The sequence below is a fragment of the Crocuta crocuta genome, unplaced genomic scaffold (genome assembly GCF_008692635.1).
Source record: "Crocuta crocuta isolate KB4526 unplaced genomic scaffold, BGI_CrCroc_1.0 scaffold20, whole genome shotgun sequence".
Lineage (NCBI taxonomy): Eukaryota > Metazoa > Chordata > Mammalia > Carnivora > Hyaenidae > Crocuta > Crocuta crocuta.
Window position 1 is genome coordinate 5,185,859 of NW_027527932.1, and position 14,923 is coordinate 5,200,781.

Genomic DNA, 14,923 nt, shown 5'->3' on the forward strand with positions numbered 1-14,923 from the left:
AAAAGTGGTCCAGGTTCATTTTCGGCATGTCGCTGTCCAGTTTTCCCAGCATATGGTTCATTTCCTTTTAAGACTGAATACTACTGCATTGTACAGATGTGTCATAGTCTATCCATTCTCATGTTGAAGGATATTTCCATTGTTTCCAAGTTTTGGTAATTATGAATAAAGTTGCTATAAACATTCCCGTGCAGTTGTGTGTGTGTGTGTGTTTGTGTGTCTGTGTGTAAATTTCCAACTCATTTACGTAGATGCCTAGGAAAATTCCATCCATTTCATCTGTCTGGGAAGGGAAGTTTCCTTGCCAGCACTATTTAAGAAGAAAAAATCAGTTGTATTTTTAATCTGTAGCCAATTGACTTTTTTTTATAAACTCTGACCATAATTTCTTTTAGTTATCATATTAACCCATCAAGCCTGCTCTCTGTAGCCCAAAGGATGAATAAGGGCGTTTAAAAATCAAAGTCAGTCTCTGTGCAAGGCCTTCTCACATTCAAAATAAAGAAGTACAAACTATCGGTCAACACAACTTCTACAGGATTCATTGTGCTGTACCTACATGTATCTTTTGGTGATAGAAATGAAGAGACTTTTAAAAGTGTTATCTGACAGGCATAGGGAATCATAAGCCACTTAATTATAAATGAAAACTGAGAAAATTAACTGAAATTAACCAAAAAGTAGTTCAAGTGGGATCAAACTTCAAAAAGCAAAATTAGTTTATCAAATGATTAGCTCATATTGAATGTAAAGTTGTCACCTTATTTTAATTTCATTGTGAATTTGAGGCATTTATACTTAATGTTTACCCTTTAAACCATGAATTTTTTTTCTTTAACTGTCCATAGTGTCTGTCTGCCAAACTACAGTCACCGGACATTTCTAATGTGAAGACAGAGTATGCTGCCAATGTGTTAATGTTTACCTCCGGAAAAGGTGACTTTGCCACTTCTTACATAATTTAACTCTGTGCTGTTTTCAGCTGATATTTTATACAACTGAGGGTGAAATGCATCTTTCATTTAAAATTTTTTGATGTTTATTTATTTTTGAGAGAGAGAAAGAGAGCACGAGTGGGGAGAGGCAGAGAGAGGGAGACACAGAATCTGAAGCAGGCTCTTTACTCTGAACTATCAGCACAGAGTCTGATGCGGGGCTCGAACCTATGAACTAGGAGAGCATGACCTGAGCTGAAGTCAGACACTTAACCGACTGAGTCACCCAGGTGCCCTGCATCTTTTATTTTTTAAATAACCAATGGCAATATAAATATTCGACATTCATCCTGAAAGTGATAGCATTCTAATAGAAAGGAAAGAATAAAATCTGCCTACTTGTATGGCACAGTGCAACAGTCATTCAGAGAAATATGCAAATTCCACCCTTCAGTCCCAACAACCTTAATTCTTTAGTTTATTAATAGGCTTTGATACCTCCTCTGACCCTGCTTTGTAACACAGTTCAGTTCTCCCCCACACCTTCTTCTCTCCACTTGTCTGCATGAGCCACCCCATCAGGATGGGTACCAGTGTGGCCCATACACAGCGTGCGTGTCTGGCAGCACCCGGGGCCAGAGAACCTCGGGTCAGCCTGGGGGAAGGAAAGGACGGGTCCCTCCTCCAAGCCTGCCATGGTCTTCCACAGACACTCTGCCTCCTTTCTAATGTCTGCTTAACCCTAAATGACTAATTTAAAGCAGGGCACACATTGTCCAGATTCGTATATGTATCCCTGAGTATTTGCTGAGTACCCGCTGTGGGCCACACATTGCTTTTGGATCCCTGAGTATCGCTGTGTGCCACACATCGCTTTTGGATCCCTGAGTATTTGCTGAGTACCCGCTGTGGGCCACACATCGCTTTTGGATCCCTGAGTATTTGCTGAGTACCCGCTGTGGGCCACACATCGCTTTTGGATCCCTGAGTATTTGCTGAGTACCCGCTGTGGGCCACACATCGCTTTTGGATCCCTGAGTATTTGCTGAGTACCCACTGTGTGCCACACATTGCTCTTGGTGTTGGTAAGACAGCAGTGAACAAAAGAAATGCTCTCTCACAGAGCTTATACTCCCATTTGGGACATAGATAATGAATACATAAAATATATAAGGAGAAAGATATACACATATATAATGCAATGGCCACAGTAATAAATGCCACTGAGAAAAGTAAGGGTGAATAAGAAAGTAGAGGCTGGCAAGGTGACAGGTCATAGATGTGTCAGGGAAAGCCTGTGACCTCTGGGTGGAAACCTAAGGAAGAGAGGAGAAGGGTCTTATAGACATAGAGAAAACTAGAGTGCCAGAAAGTGCAAAGGCCCTGAGATAGGATCATGTTTGTCATGTCCCAAAAGACAAGAAGCCATCATGGCTGAGTGAGTGAGTGAGCAGGGAGTGGGGGTGAAGTCCAAGGGGAAGCCAGGGTCCAGGTCATGGGTAGCTCTAGAGGCCATGGACAGGGTATTGGATTTATTCTAAGTCAAGTAAAAAGTTACTGAAGGGTTTTTGCTGTTTGCTTAGATCTGGCTTCTCTCTTCCAACAATCACCTTGAACTCTGAAGGAAGAACATTCAATCAGGAGCACAGGTGGAAACTGGGAAGTCCTTTATGAGGCTCTTCCAGGGGATGAGTTATCATGGTAGAAGTGACAGAAGGAACTGTGCTTTAGAATATATTTTCAATCTAGAGTCAAAAGATTTTGCTGGGGAATTAAATAAATGCTGTGAGTGCAACAGAAGGGCCAAGGGAGAGGCTGAGTTTGGGAGGCTGAGGTGAGTGGTCGTGCCGTGTTCTGAAATGGGCAAGGCTGAGGGTGGAAAAGATACAGCGAGAGAATTCAGCAAAGTCCCCAACAGCAGACGCTGGAACTTAACACTTTTTTGAGACAGGTGTACAGCCTGCAGGAATTGCCCCCGAATTCATAAATGCCACCAGAAGCCTCAATATTTCTCATAAGATACAGTAAAGTGTCTCTTTCTCTTAAGCCTCTTAGAACTCTCTCCCTTGCATGAGACCAATGCCGGCGGAGGCCAGAGCGCTCTCTTGAGGGGGGTCACAGATATCTCTTCCTTATCACTCTGTAGGACCCGCTGCACCCACCCAGGGTGTGACTGTTCCGCGGATAAATTGGACATTTCACTCTAGTCTAAGCCAAACTTTTCACTGTCAGCTAAAAATTATTTCAGGCATTTCACTTCTATCATCAGCATTAGCAGTCAGTTTCCTTTTTGGACACTTTTCAAAAAGAAATCAAATTGGTTTCACCTTATGAGTGTTTCTGAATATGGGGCAATGACTCAGCGTAAGAAAGCCAAGTGAAGGCAGGATTGCTAAATGAGCTACGAGAATCTCTCACCAGCTAAGTAGATATTCGGAATATCAACACGCCCATCCCCGAAATATTCAGCCGTGTGAATCAGCAAAATTAGAAATTCTTTCAAGGTATGAACGAGGGAGTCTCACAAATGATTAAAAACCATGAATTTTAACTCCCAGAAGGTCAATGATCTACTGTCTGAATTTATTACATTCAGTTCCCGGTTATTTGTTTTATATCCTGTTTCCTATTGGTAGAGCCGTGCAGGGGAGACCCCTCCCCTTCTGGCCCATGACAACGCAGAACCTCCCCCGCCTACTTTTAAGAATTTGTTAAGAACTTCAGTAAAGTTTTAGGTGTCCTCAGCAAAGAGGACATGTTTGAAACAGAAAAGCCTTGGTGCAGGTCCCGTGTCGGCCAATTACCAGCTGTGTGACCTCCGGAAAGTTGCTTAGCCTCTCTGAGCATGTTTCTCTCTCTTTCGGTGGGGATGATGACACCTAACGTGTGAGGTGGTTGAAAACGGCCCAGAATTACGTTCCTGCGGTGGCCACGAAGATGTGCTACACAGACTGTCCTTCACGAGATCTTGCTGTGAGGACCACAGCTGGCCAGCAGCTCTGGCTGCCGCCTCTGTGGATTCCCTGCACCCTTATCATATCTAAACTGTTTGCCTCCACGACCCACTTTCCACCCCGATGGGGGCAACCTGCCCTTGCCGAGGAGCCACGCTGGAAGGCAGCCTGAGTTCTAGTTCTGCATTAACGGAGCGTTCAGCCTTTTTAAGTCACTCTCGCTCTTTGGGACTCTGTTTTCTCATTTGTATAATGAAGGGGTTGAACAACGTGCTGTTGAAAACTCCCGCACAGCAGGAGTTTTCCTCCAAACGGTTTCCTCCAAAACAGCGGGAACTGCTAGAAGACAAAGTCCACATGCACTTGATACAGTAGCTGGCAGGAGGGAGGTGCTTGGTCAATGTTTGTAGAAGGGGCTGCACAGTGTACCTACAGGGTGTACTGGCTGAAACTGCCCAGGTTAGACCTTTTGGCAGCAAATGTATACGCTAACTCAGGCTACCCGTGGAACTAAAGGACACCTGCTCTGTACTAAGCTCCCAGGGCGGTGTCTGACACGTCAGGTGCTCAGGAGACGCTTAAGGAAGGGAAGTGGAGAGTAAAACAGGGAAAAGGTAGACAAGTCATATTGTTACCGATATTATATTTCTTCGAAGATTCCTGGTAACTTGTGAAAGGATTTCAATCTAAAGTGGAACCTGAGTGTATGAAATGGAGGCTGTGACACATACACATTCCTCATAGAAGAATGGAACTTGAGGACCTAGAGCCTGATTTCTCATAAATGTCTGATGTACAGAAGAGCAAGACCTCTCTCCTGACCAATGAACAACTGCCAAGAATCTTTTCCCATACTCACTGCTTGGACTCTGGCTGGACTCCCCTCTCTTTGCACAACTTGCCTGTGAATGCAGCCTGCTCCCAACCCCTCAACAGACTCACCTGTAGCCTGCAACATCATGCATTTATGGAATTGCCACTCCTCTGCCATTCCCAGATAAACTCAATTTCTGGTCATTTGAGCTTGTCTCAGTTTACCTCTTCATTTACATTGATAGCCGTTTAGCTATACCAGATTGTTCTTCCTAGACCCAGCAGGTTAGTTAATGATTTTGGTCAAAATTGGGGATGTAAGCATTTTGCCATTCATTTTTTTTTTTTTTGCTATTTATAGTATAAATCTATGTCATAAATATTAAGAAGGTAATAGTGTTTACATTTGTATAGCACTTACTAGTTTCCAAAGGACTTTCTTATCAATTATTTCACTGTAGGCTCCAGAAAATTTTCATGTTGTGCAAAAGATAGTCAAACTAATTAAATTCACTGAATCAGTAATAAGATCATTCCATTATCCACCACATTTTCTCTTATGCAGATATCTTAAGTATTCTTTTCACAGTTGATAGTATTCAAAGTTGCCATGGATACAAGATAGCTACACAAGCCATTTGCCATTCCTCATCCTCAGCCACTAACCCTGTGAATAGACTAAGAAAATGTAAGAAATCATTCTCATTGTCAGCTACTAAGTCTTAACATCATAGAATGCAAGAGGAAGAAGGAATTTTATCTTCTGGTGCAGACATTCTTTGTCATAGATACATGAATCCTTAAAATTGACTAGCAAACGTTATGGCTATGAGAATGTTTCCCATGATAGTCCATAGTTTTCAATAGATAATGAAAACAGATGGGCTCTATGATGACAGCCCACCATTTACATATGAGATGATAGATCCTGGAGAGGCCAAGTGAATTTCTTGGGGTTCCAGAACACAGCAAGTTAGAGGCTGAATTTGAGCTGTGGTACTACGAGTTGAATGCTGTTTGCCCATCACCTAAGTGCATTTAGGAGCCATACATTTTTTACCTCAGGGAAGAGGTATATACCGGTGTTTCTGAAGTTAGAATATGAAAGGGTCTTACACACACCTGTCTGGTTTGTGCTCAGGTTCCAACACTTAGTTAAGATGATTTATTATTGTCTTAGTTATACAATCTCAGCAGTATAGAGAAAATGAGTCATCGCACACGGTGAAAATTTGGTGGGTGTGAATTAAAATTTGAATAGACTGGTAATGTTTCATGATTACAGATATATATTCGGTTTCCTTGGATATAGTTGGGCAGAGGAGATTATTTAAGAATTAAGTAATTGGTAGCAAATCTCATTTGTATCGTGTAAGTAATTGGTAACAAGTCTCATTTGTATCCTGCAACAGCCTTAACTCATGATATTATGACTTATAAGAAAAATTATGTATTTGGTCATTGAGATGATGAGAATATATTTCACGTATAGATTTGGTCTTCATCCAAACTTCCTGGCTCAGAACTCACAAAGCCCTTGGAATTTCCCAAGGATGAGAGTGGTAACGTGTCTCTTGTTATGTTAGTGAGATGACCTAAGGTCGGGGCTGGATGCCAGTGGCATCAGTCATGCCATTAGAGGGTTAGAACTTTCAGTCCCACCCCAGACCCCTTGGGAGGGGAGAGGGATTGGAAGTTGAATCAGTTGCCAATGGCTAGCACTTTGATCAATCATGCCAATGTAATGAAACCTCTTGAAAAATCCAAAAGAGTGGGGTTGAGAGCTTTCATGGTGAACATATGGAGATATGGAGAGGGTGATGTACTCAGAGAGCATGGAGGCTCTGCACGCCTTCGCATGTAACTTGACCTTATGCATCTCTTCCACGTGGTGTATTCCTGAACTTGACTTTTATGCATCTCTTCCACGTGGTGTGTTCCTGAACTTGACCTATGCATCTCTTCCACATGTGTGTTCCTGAGTTACTATCTAGTAAGTACGATAAGATGTTTCCCTGAGTTCTGTGAGCTACTTTAGCAAATCCGTAGAACCCAAGGTGGGGTCTGTCAACCCGGAACCTTTACATACATAAAAGAGCAGAAAAGATGCTGAAAAACCTTATAGCCATGTAAATATCAAGAGCAAATTTTTATTTAAAAAAATTTTTAACTATTTATTTATTTAGAGAGAGTGCATGAGCTAGGGAGGGGCAGAAAGAGAAGGAGAGAGAGAATCCCAAGCGGGCTGCCCACTGTCAGTGCACAGCCTGAGGTGGGGGTCAATCTCACGATCATGAGATCAAGAGTCAGAAGCTTAACCAACTGAGCCACCCAGGCGCCCCGAGAAAAAAATCTTTAAAAAGCAACAATGCCGAAGTTATAAGTGGGAAGATAGAAAATGTTAGTCTAATTATGTGAAATAAGATTTCCTTAGTTTTTGTATGTGGGAATTTGCCCACATTATCTGAGTAGCACTTTAAAAATATGTACGGTTATATTATCAGCAAGAATACAGTCTAAGGATAGACATTAATGGATGCCTAACATATGTAAGAATAGGAAACAAGTGTAGCTTGTTTTTTTTTTTTTAAAAGCATATTACACTTCTGTTCTCACCTTCTGTAGCTTGTTTTTTTTTTTTTAAAAAAAAGCATATTACACTTCTGTTCTCACCTTCCTCCATTCTGATCTTTAAATGCCATATATTGTTTCCGCATCATTGTTGGCTCTTAAGAAAGAGATCATGATGCTGAAAAATAAAGCCTTGACAATATTGCTATGTTTATATGAGAAACACTGCCCAAGTCTCAAAAACTGCAAAGGGGGAAAATTGGGAAAGAAAAAGCATGTGTTATCCTATTAACAAATGTCCAAATATTTTCTGGCCTGAAATATTCCTGAAAATAGAGTGTGGATCTGTGGGAAGGAAGCCCCAACTTCACAGTGAGGAGGACCCAGTGACTGCATTCTCCCGAACCAGGGGGCCAACGAAGTGCCTCTAAGGGTTGTAGGAAGCCCTGCCCCCCATCCTTCCAGAGCCTTCCAGATGCCCCCGAGGGGAGTGTGGAGAGAGAGGTGGAGAAGAGCAAGGCCTTGGGCACCACGCTTCCTAACCAAGGGATAGACGGGCATGTGGCGGTGGGCATGTGGCAGTGAGCGGGCTCTGTGTTCCTGTGCTCTGCTCTGTCTCCCCCGTAGGAAGGGACTGATGCTCGCGGCAGCCCAGAGACGCACAGACTCAGGCCTGGCCTGCTGGCAACTCTCGCAGTCCCTCGTATCGGGGTTCTCTGAGGGAGAAGGGCTGGGGAGGAGGAAGCAAGCAGACGGCAGAGCTGAGGGGAGGCCAGCCACAGTCTCCGTCATCCGTCTGATGCCCTGCAAGGTGGAGGGAAGTGCTCCTTCCCTGTCTGGGTTACTGCTCCAGATTTGGGCCATTCAGAAAACAGCCGGCGAGTGTTCCGAGAAGCCACAGGGTTATGGTCTTGGGGACCGGTCATCGTTTAGAAACAGAGACTCTTTCAGACCAGGTGTCACAAAGGGTTGGCCTACTAGGCCCCGATGACCAAGGGCCAGCCTGCTGTGTAGGGCCCAGCAGTGGGAGCTCACAGGGGACACACAAAGGGTGACACTGACTTCGTTCCCTATCGTAACATCGGTGCCAGAACTGCAAGTGACCCTGAGCGTTCCTACTGAGAAGAGTGGTGCCCCGTCGAGAGGGAGGGCTTCTGGGACGGCCACTCCGCTAGTCGTGGGGAACACGGTGGGGCTGCAGAGACGGGGTTTGTGCCGGCCATGCCTCCCCTGCAGTCTTGCATTATTGATGAGGTCTCCCCACCTGCCCTCCCAATGACAGCACATTGTTTTGGCCGCTCTCCCTGGCGCGGTGCCTTACTTATTCGCAGAGTTGTTACCCTGGCCGGTGGGAGCCAGACGCAGGCCGGGTTTTTGCCAGTCATGCTGAATCGGCCATCCTTCCTCCTGACAACTTGCAGTTTTACTGGGAGTCCCAAGTGTGGGGATGGGAAGAAGGGGGGCTTTCTGCTGACGGGGGAAGATTGTTCCCCAAACCAGGGCTTCTCACCTGCTTTGTCAGCCTCAGCCATGGAAAGCATTCCAGCTCTGAGTCCACAGCATAGCCCAGGCTGAAAATGGCTTAGCCTGCATTGTTGACAGGCCAGGGAGAAGAGACCGGGGGGCATGGACCCCGGAGAACCACGCTCTGTGTGCTCCCCTTTTCCTTTGTGTCAGTATGTGTGCCAGAGTGAAAGAAGGATACGATCGCAGGCAGTTTGGGAGGGGAAAGTTATCAGAGAATGCAGAAGGGGGAGGGGCAGAGGGGTCTCACACATCTCTCCATGATGCCGATGCTTTGAGGCAATGGATAGAAGATAAAGGAGTGAGGGGCATAGAAGATAAAGGAGAGAGGGGCACACTGCAGTGCTTGGTCACGGTCCCCCTCCTCTCTAGGCTCCTGAGGTATGAGTCACAGTGCACACACAAGCAGGAATTCGACTTGAACAAGCATAATTCAGTGCGTGTGGCTGCTTCTAAGATCTGCTTCTCCTGAGAACCTGAAGTTGAGTCTAACAGGGTCCAGTTACATACATTTAACACTTGAAATGATCCTTTCAATTTCAGCCTTGACTTTATTTCTTTAAGACTTAGATGAAAATCTGAACTGATAGTATACAATAATCTATGTGAAATTTACCAAAGCCTTAACATTCAGGCACACACGCCCAACCAACTAGAAATAATACTGAGCACAGTTCTGGTGTTAGAGTCAACCTCTCCTAACTTGGAAATTGGGGGAAAAAAAAGAAAAAAGACCCAGGCAAACCTAGCTAATGGGATAAACCTTTTCTTCCATCCTTCTCTTTGTTTGTTTGTTTGTTTTACAGAAGGAGAGAAAGAGAAGAGAGAACCCCAAGCAGGCTCCACACTCAGCACAGAGCCCAATGTGGGGCTCAACCCCGTGACCCTGGGACCATGACCTGAGCCGAAACCACGAGCTGGACGCCCAGACATCTGAGGCACCCAGGCGCCCCTCTTCTGTCCTAGTTGTATGGCATTCATAGACTGTCTTCTCTCTCCACGCTAGTCTGATTTGGAAGTCACATCTTTATTTTGAGGCTGTTATTCTAATTGTAGAGGGTTTAGCTGTTTAGAAACAGTTAAGTTTATCTGTTTATAATTGGTCAGATTTCATGTTTTAAATAGGTACTGATTAAATGCAGTTCCCTACCTGAGGCTACCACGTTTCCCAAGTGATTACCGCACAGATTCATACAACGGTGCCGTGTCTTCTTATGCCTGCTTTGTCATTTCTCACGTTAGCTATTTCTGGCTGCGCAGGGCTGTCCTTACCTGTTTTTAAGAAAATAACTAAAAATGTAGGCTACGTACTACTCGAACATATTCTCCCTTCTGTCAAAAAGACATTGATTTTATATATTTTTTACATTACTATCAAATGTCAGCCCTTACCTTATAAAGATAAGCAGCCCCCCAGTATTTAGATGGTGATTGCATACCTATGCATAGAGTAAATGGAGTGCTCACCGAGAACATTTCAGCCTGAGAGGTATGGTAGCCTTGGGGCTAAGCCATCAGGGTGACAAAAGTCCTGTAGCCCTTTGGACTGTAGCTTCCCCAAGTCAGAAGAGCAGCAAGTGCAAAGAGTCTGAGGTGAAAACGCTTACGGGACACCTACTCTGTGCCGGACGCTGCCCAGGTCATAAGGATGGACGCACAGACCAGGGGTCAGCGATCCTTACCCTGGTCTGTGCTCTGCACACAGTTTCCTAAGTATTGTTTGTGACTTGGTTATTTTTATTTAAGCCTAAGCACTCTATCAAGTTGTTCACGTTTGATTTCCATTCTCTCAAATTTGGAAAAGAGAATTTTTCTTTAGAAACCACTTCTTGGGAGGTGTCTAAACGGTCAACCCTTCTTCTCTTAGGTTTTCATACAACTGTTTTTCTTTTCTTTTTTTTAACGTTTATTTATCTTTGAGAGAGAGACAGAGCACGAGCTGGGAGGGGCACAGAGACAGAGAGAGAGACACACACACACATAGAATCCGAAGCAGGCTCCAGGCTCTGAGCTGTCAGCACAGAGCCCGACGCGGGGCTCAAACCCACGAATCGTGAGATCATGACCTGAGCCAAAATCAGGCACACAACCCACTGAGCCACCCAGGCGCCCCCTCTACAAATGCTTTTCTAAAGATACCATTTGGTAGCTGCATTCCTCGATTCTTCCTTTGTGTTAGAGCTAGAAAAACTATGTGCAATATGGGTATCATAAAGAAGCAGGGAAAATAGAATCCTAGAATTTGTGAGACAGATGCTTGGAAAGGATTTCCATGAAGTTTTACTAGATTCATATGCTTCAGGCACTGGGAGGAGTAGCTTTAGTAAACATCTAGGGTATTGGTGTCTGTCTCTAACTCAGATCTGCAACAAAGAAATGAGCTCATCAAGCGAGGAAGTCAGCATTGCAGCAGTGCCATGAAGATATACAAAACATCCAGGATAATTCCTCTGTAGCCATAATATAATGCTAACAGTGTCTGAGTGTGGTGGGTATTGTACTCCTTGAATGCATACTGTAGAATTTCAAATACATTAGCAGTGGTCTTTAGGTTGATAAAATCTTGTTGCAATGATACAAGGAGATTCTTTATTTTCCATCTAGCAAGTTCTATGACAGAGTCTCTCAGGATTTTTGTTGTTGTTGTTGTTTTGGTACAAGCTCAGCAGTGAACCTTATGTGCTTATGAAATTGCAGAATAGTTTAGAGTCAGAATGATGACAGTGTAAAAAGGGTCAAGTCAATACTAATTCGATGTAGAGTATGCATGATTGCCCAGCAATTACCAATTTGAGTTGACTTATTGATTCAGTTTTGCATATTGTAATAACACTATTCCTTGTAAGGCAAATATATCTGCATTGTATATTTAGACTTGATAAAATTGGAGGATCCTAGAAACTGGTTTCAGGATACTTTTTGATTTAGGGAACTGTTTACACCTGAAGAGAATGGTACTTTTCATGAGAGACAGAGAAGTAACTACGTTAGTCACACACACACACACCCCTAAGATCCTTGAAGCAAATATAGTTTAAGAAAAATTATTATCCTGTGAACAGTTGAATCCTTGAGATGCCTCCACATCTTTAGTTTCTTTTCTGGATTTCTCTGATACTTTCTAAGGACTCCTAAATTGTGTTAATATTTCCTTTTATATACTGCAAAATTGCCATGCCTGTAATCAGTTGTTACCCTCTAATTATTTATCTTTCTCTCCAGGTTTAAGGTTCTTTCTGGCATTAAGTCTGAGACTTAACAAGAATCAATTAATTTTGAGTTCCTTGTCCTTAAGAACTAGCAATAAGCATTACATAAATGCTGTTTATTAGGAAGGGAATTTGGCACTAAGAAGTACTAGTCCTGATAGAAAATGTAAAGCACTGAAATGAAAAAGGAAATTATGGGATTGCTTAGGTAATATGTTTACAGAGTGTTTTTCCACATCACCACACGATATTTCTAATTCAAATCTATTTTTGACAATGTTTAAAATTACTTCTGCTCGCATAAGTTCATTTCGTATTTTTATAAAATAGATACTAGGCAGGCTTACGTTTTCTGTAGTAATATAAAGTCAAGCCGTTTGATGAAAAAGACAGTTCATCTACTTGTTGAGGTCTCACCAATATGAGAAAAATTGCTATGAGAACATTTTGAGTACAGCATGCCTTAAAATGGTCTTGTACTTACTAGCATGGCCTTCACTGCAATGAATTCTACCCGTACAAAATGAAAATATACAATTGAACCACGACCAGTTGCAATTCAATGTTTTCCATTATGGCAGAATTTACTATGGTAAATAAAGATGAGGAAATACTCCTTTTTAGTGGACAATAATACAATTTCACATTGGAGAACTGCATATAGGTGAGAGGCATTTTCTAGGAAGCAAGTTGAAATGCAACTTTAAAACAGTGTTCTAGGGGGTATAAGTAAATCCAGAAATGCCTAATTTGGAAAGCATTTGACTGGAGGTTGTGAAAGGTCAACAAAAGAGAAAAAAAAATCTAGGACACATCTTGTTCTCACTTGCAAATCCCAGTGAAGCCAATGGAAAGTTTATGGAGATATCTGAAAGGCACATTTGGCCTAGTTCAGAAGCTCTATTAAATTAGTATTTTAATACATTGTCCTAGTTAAGTCTTGTCTTTATGGTCCTTTTAACATTGCTTCAGCCAGGGTTCATTCATAGCTAAGTCAGACATCACAGAAATGAGGATAGGCTAACTGGATATTTGACCTTTTATTCAATTTCAGAGATACTTTGACTCCCTAACCGCCCCCCCCCCAACACATACACACCCCAAAGCTGGGGAAAGAACCTATGTGAAGAAATTCATGGATCCAAGGCAAACTTTGCAGTTTTTTAATGCCCATAACAGTGGGAAGTATAAACAGATGTAAAATGTATAATACTGATGGTTAGCTTGGAAGAATTTAGTCCTGGAAACAAAACTGTATGTATAGCTGACAACATCTGGTGTTATAAATATTGTTATAAATTTTACTTTATAATACTGAGTATATAAATGTCATTGTAAGTGTTCCCTTGTGATAAAAGGAGGGAAGAAGTCAGGTAACCTCTAATTTTTTGTGATCTGTATTTACAGAGTCTCTACTTTATAATTTTTTTTTTAAGTTTATTTATTTATTTATTTATTTTTGAGAGAGAGAAACAGAGTGTGAGCAGGGGAGGGGCAGAGAGAGAGGGAGACACAGAATCTGAAACAGGCTCCAGGCCCTGAGATGTCAGCACAGAGCTTGATGATGCGGGGCTCGAACCCACGAAGTGCGAGATCATGACCTGAGCCAAAGTTAGACACTTAAACAACTGGGCCACCCAGGCGCCCTGAGCCTCTCTTCTGGCCTGTCGTTGCCTTAGTACGTAGCAATGGACCTTGTCAATAGCACCAGATTTGGTTTCTGGAAATCCAAGAGCAAAGTATCAGTTCATGACACTTTGGAGTCAGTTCTCAAAGATTTTATTTCCTCAGAGAGGTGCATTTTCATAGGCGTCCACCATCAGCTTTCAGACTTGGCTTTGCAGAGAGGGCCGAGGGGCTCTCAGGGACTCGTCTGCGAAGAGAAGAGGGAGCCGGCTGAACGATCTGCTCAAAGCCAAGCCTTGTCTTGAAGTGAAAATTTGGACCAGAGGCTGGAGCCAGATGGACTGAGGTCCGACCCCCGCTCTACCACTGGATCTGTGACCCCAGTTACTGCGCTTAACCTCTCTGGGCCTCGGTGACCTGTCCCTAAAATAACAGACACAGTAGTAGGGTTTCATTATTATTCTCTACTAAGTACCCTCCCTTGGATTCGCCTCTCAGCCTCGCCCCTCAGCCCCCCACCGAAATGATGCAAGGGGCCTGGACGGGAGAAACGATGCGCAGGCGCGGAGAGAGATGCTAAGACGCCCGCAGCCCCGCTGCGGTACAAACCGAGGGCCCCCGCGCGGGTTTCACCCCGATGACTACGCAACACGGTTTCAGAGAAAGGAGAGCGAGGCCGTCGTCCCAGCAGGCGGGCAGGGCGCACCGGGCTCAGAGCCTCCCGAGCCCCTTCCGGGCGCGGGGTCCCCGCAACGGGGTCAGGAACTGGGGGAGCGTCGGAGACGCTGTCAGAACCCGTCACGCACGACGTGTCTCGCACACCCGACGCGCACCGGGCACTGCGCGCTGCGCGACACGAGACGGCGTCGGGCCCTGCGGGGTCGCGCGCGGGCCGGGTTTTCAGCGCCCCGGCCCCACTCTGCGGTCTACACCGCCGGCGCCCGAGGGGCGCGGGCACGGGGCGGGGATCGCGGCCCGGAGACGGCGAGCTCAGAGAAGGGGCCGTCCGAGGGCAAGAACAGGAGCTTCTCGCCTCACACGGACACGTGCCTCTAAGTACGATTCTCCGGAGACACCGGTGGCCCAGGGTGAGTCCTGCGCACCCACCTGCGGCCCGAGCACTGCGCTACCCCTGACGTCACCGTTTCGGAAATGACCCAGTACTACTACCAGCAGGAAACACAGCTCTTTCGCAAGCAGCCGGACTGCAGTCGTCGGTGTCCCGCGTGTACACTCGGGGGGGTGGGGGCAGGAGCAAATCCCGGAGGGAGGCGCGGAGGCGGCGCGCGGG

At 44.5% G+C, this 14,923-nt stretch overlaps 1 long non-coding RNA gene across 1 annotated transcript; it reads right to left on the reverse strand.

Moving 5' to 3' along the window:
- Positions 1-13,768: 13,768 nt before the first annotated feature.
- LOC144221336 (uncharacterized) lies at positions 13,769-14,866 on the reverse strand. The gene is made up of 2 exons (XR_013332037.1): positions 14,740-14,866; positions 13,769-13,879 (listed from the first exon to the last, which is right to left on the reverse strand). It is a non-coding gene; the product is annotated as an uncharacterized LOC144221336 (long non-coding RNA).
- Positions 14,867-14,923: the final 57 nt, after the last annotated feature.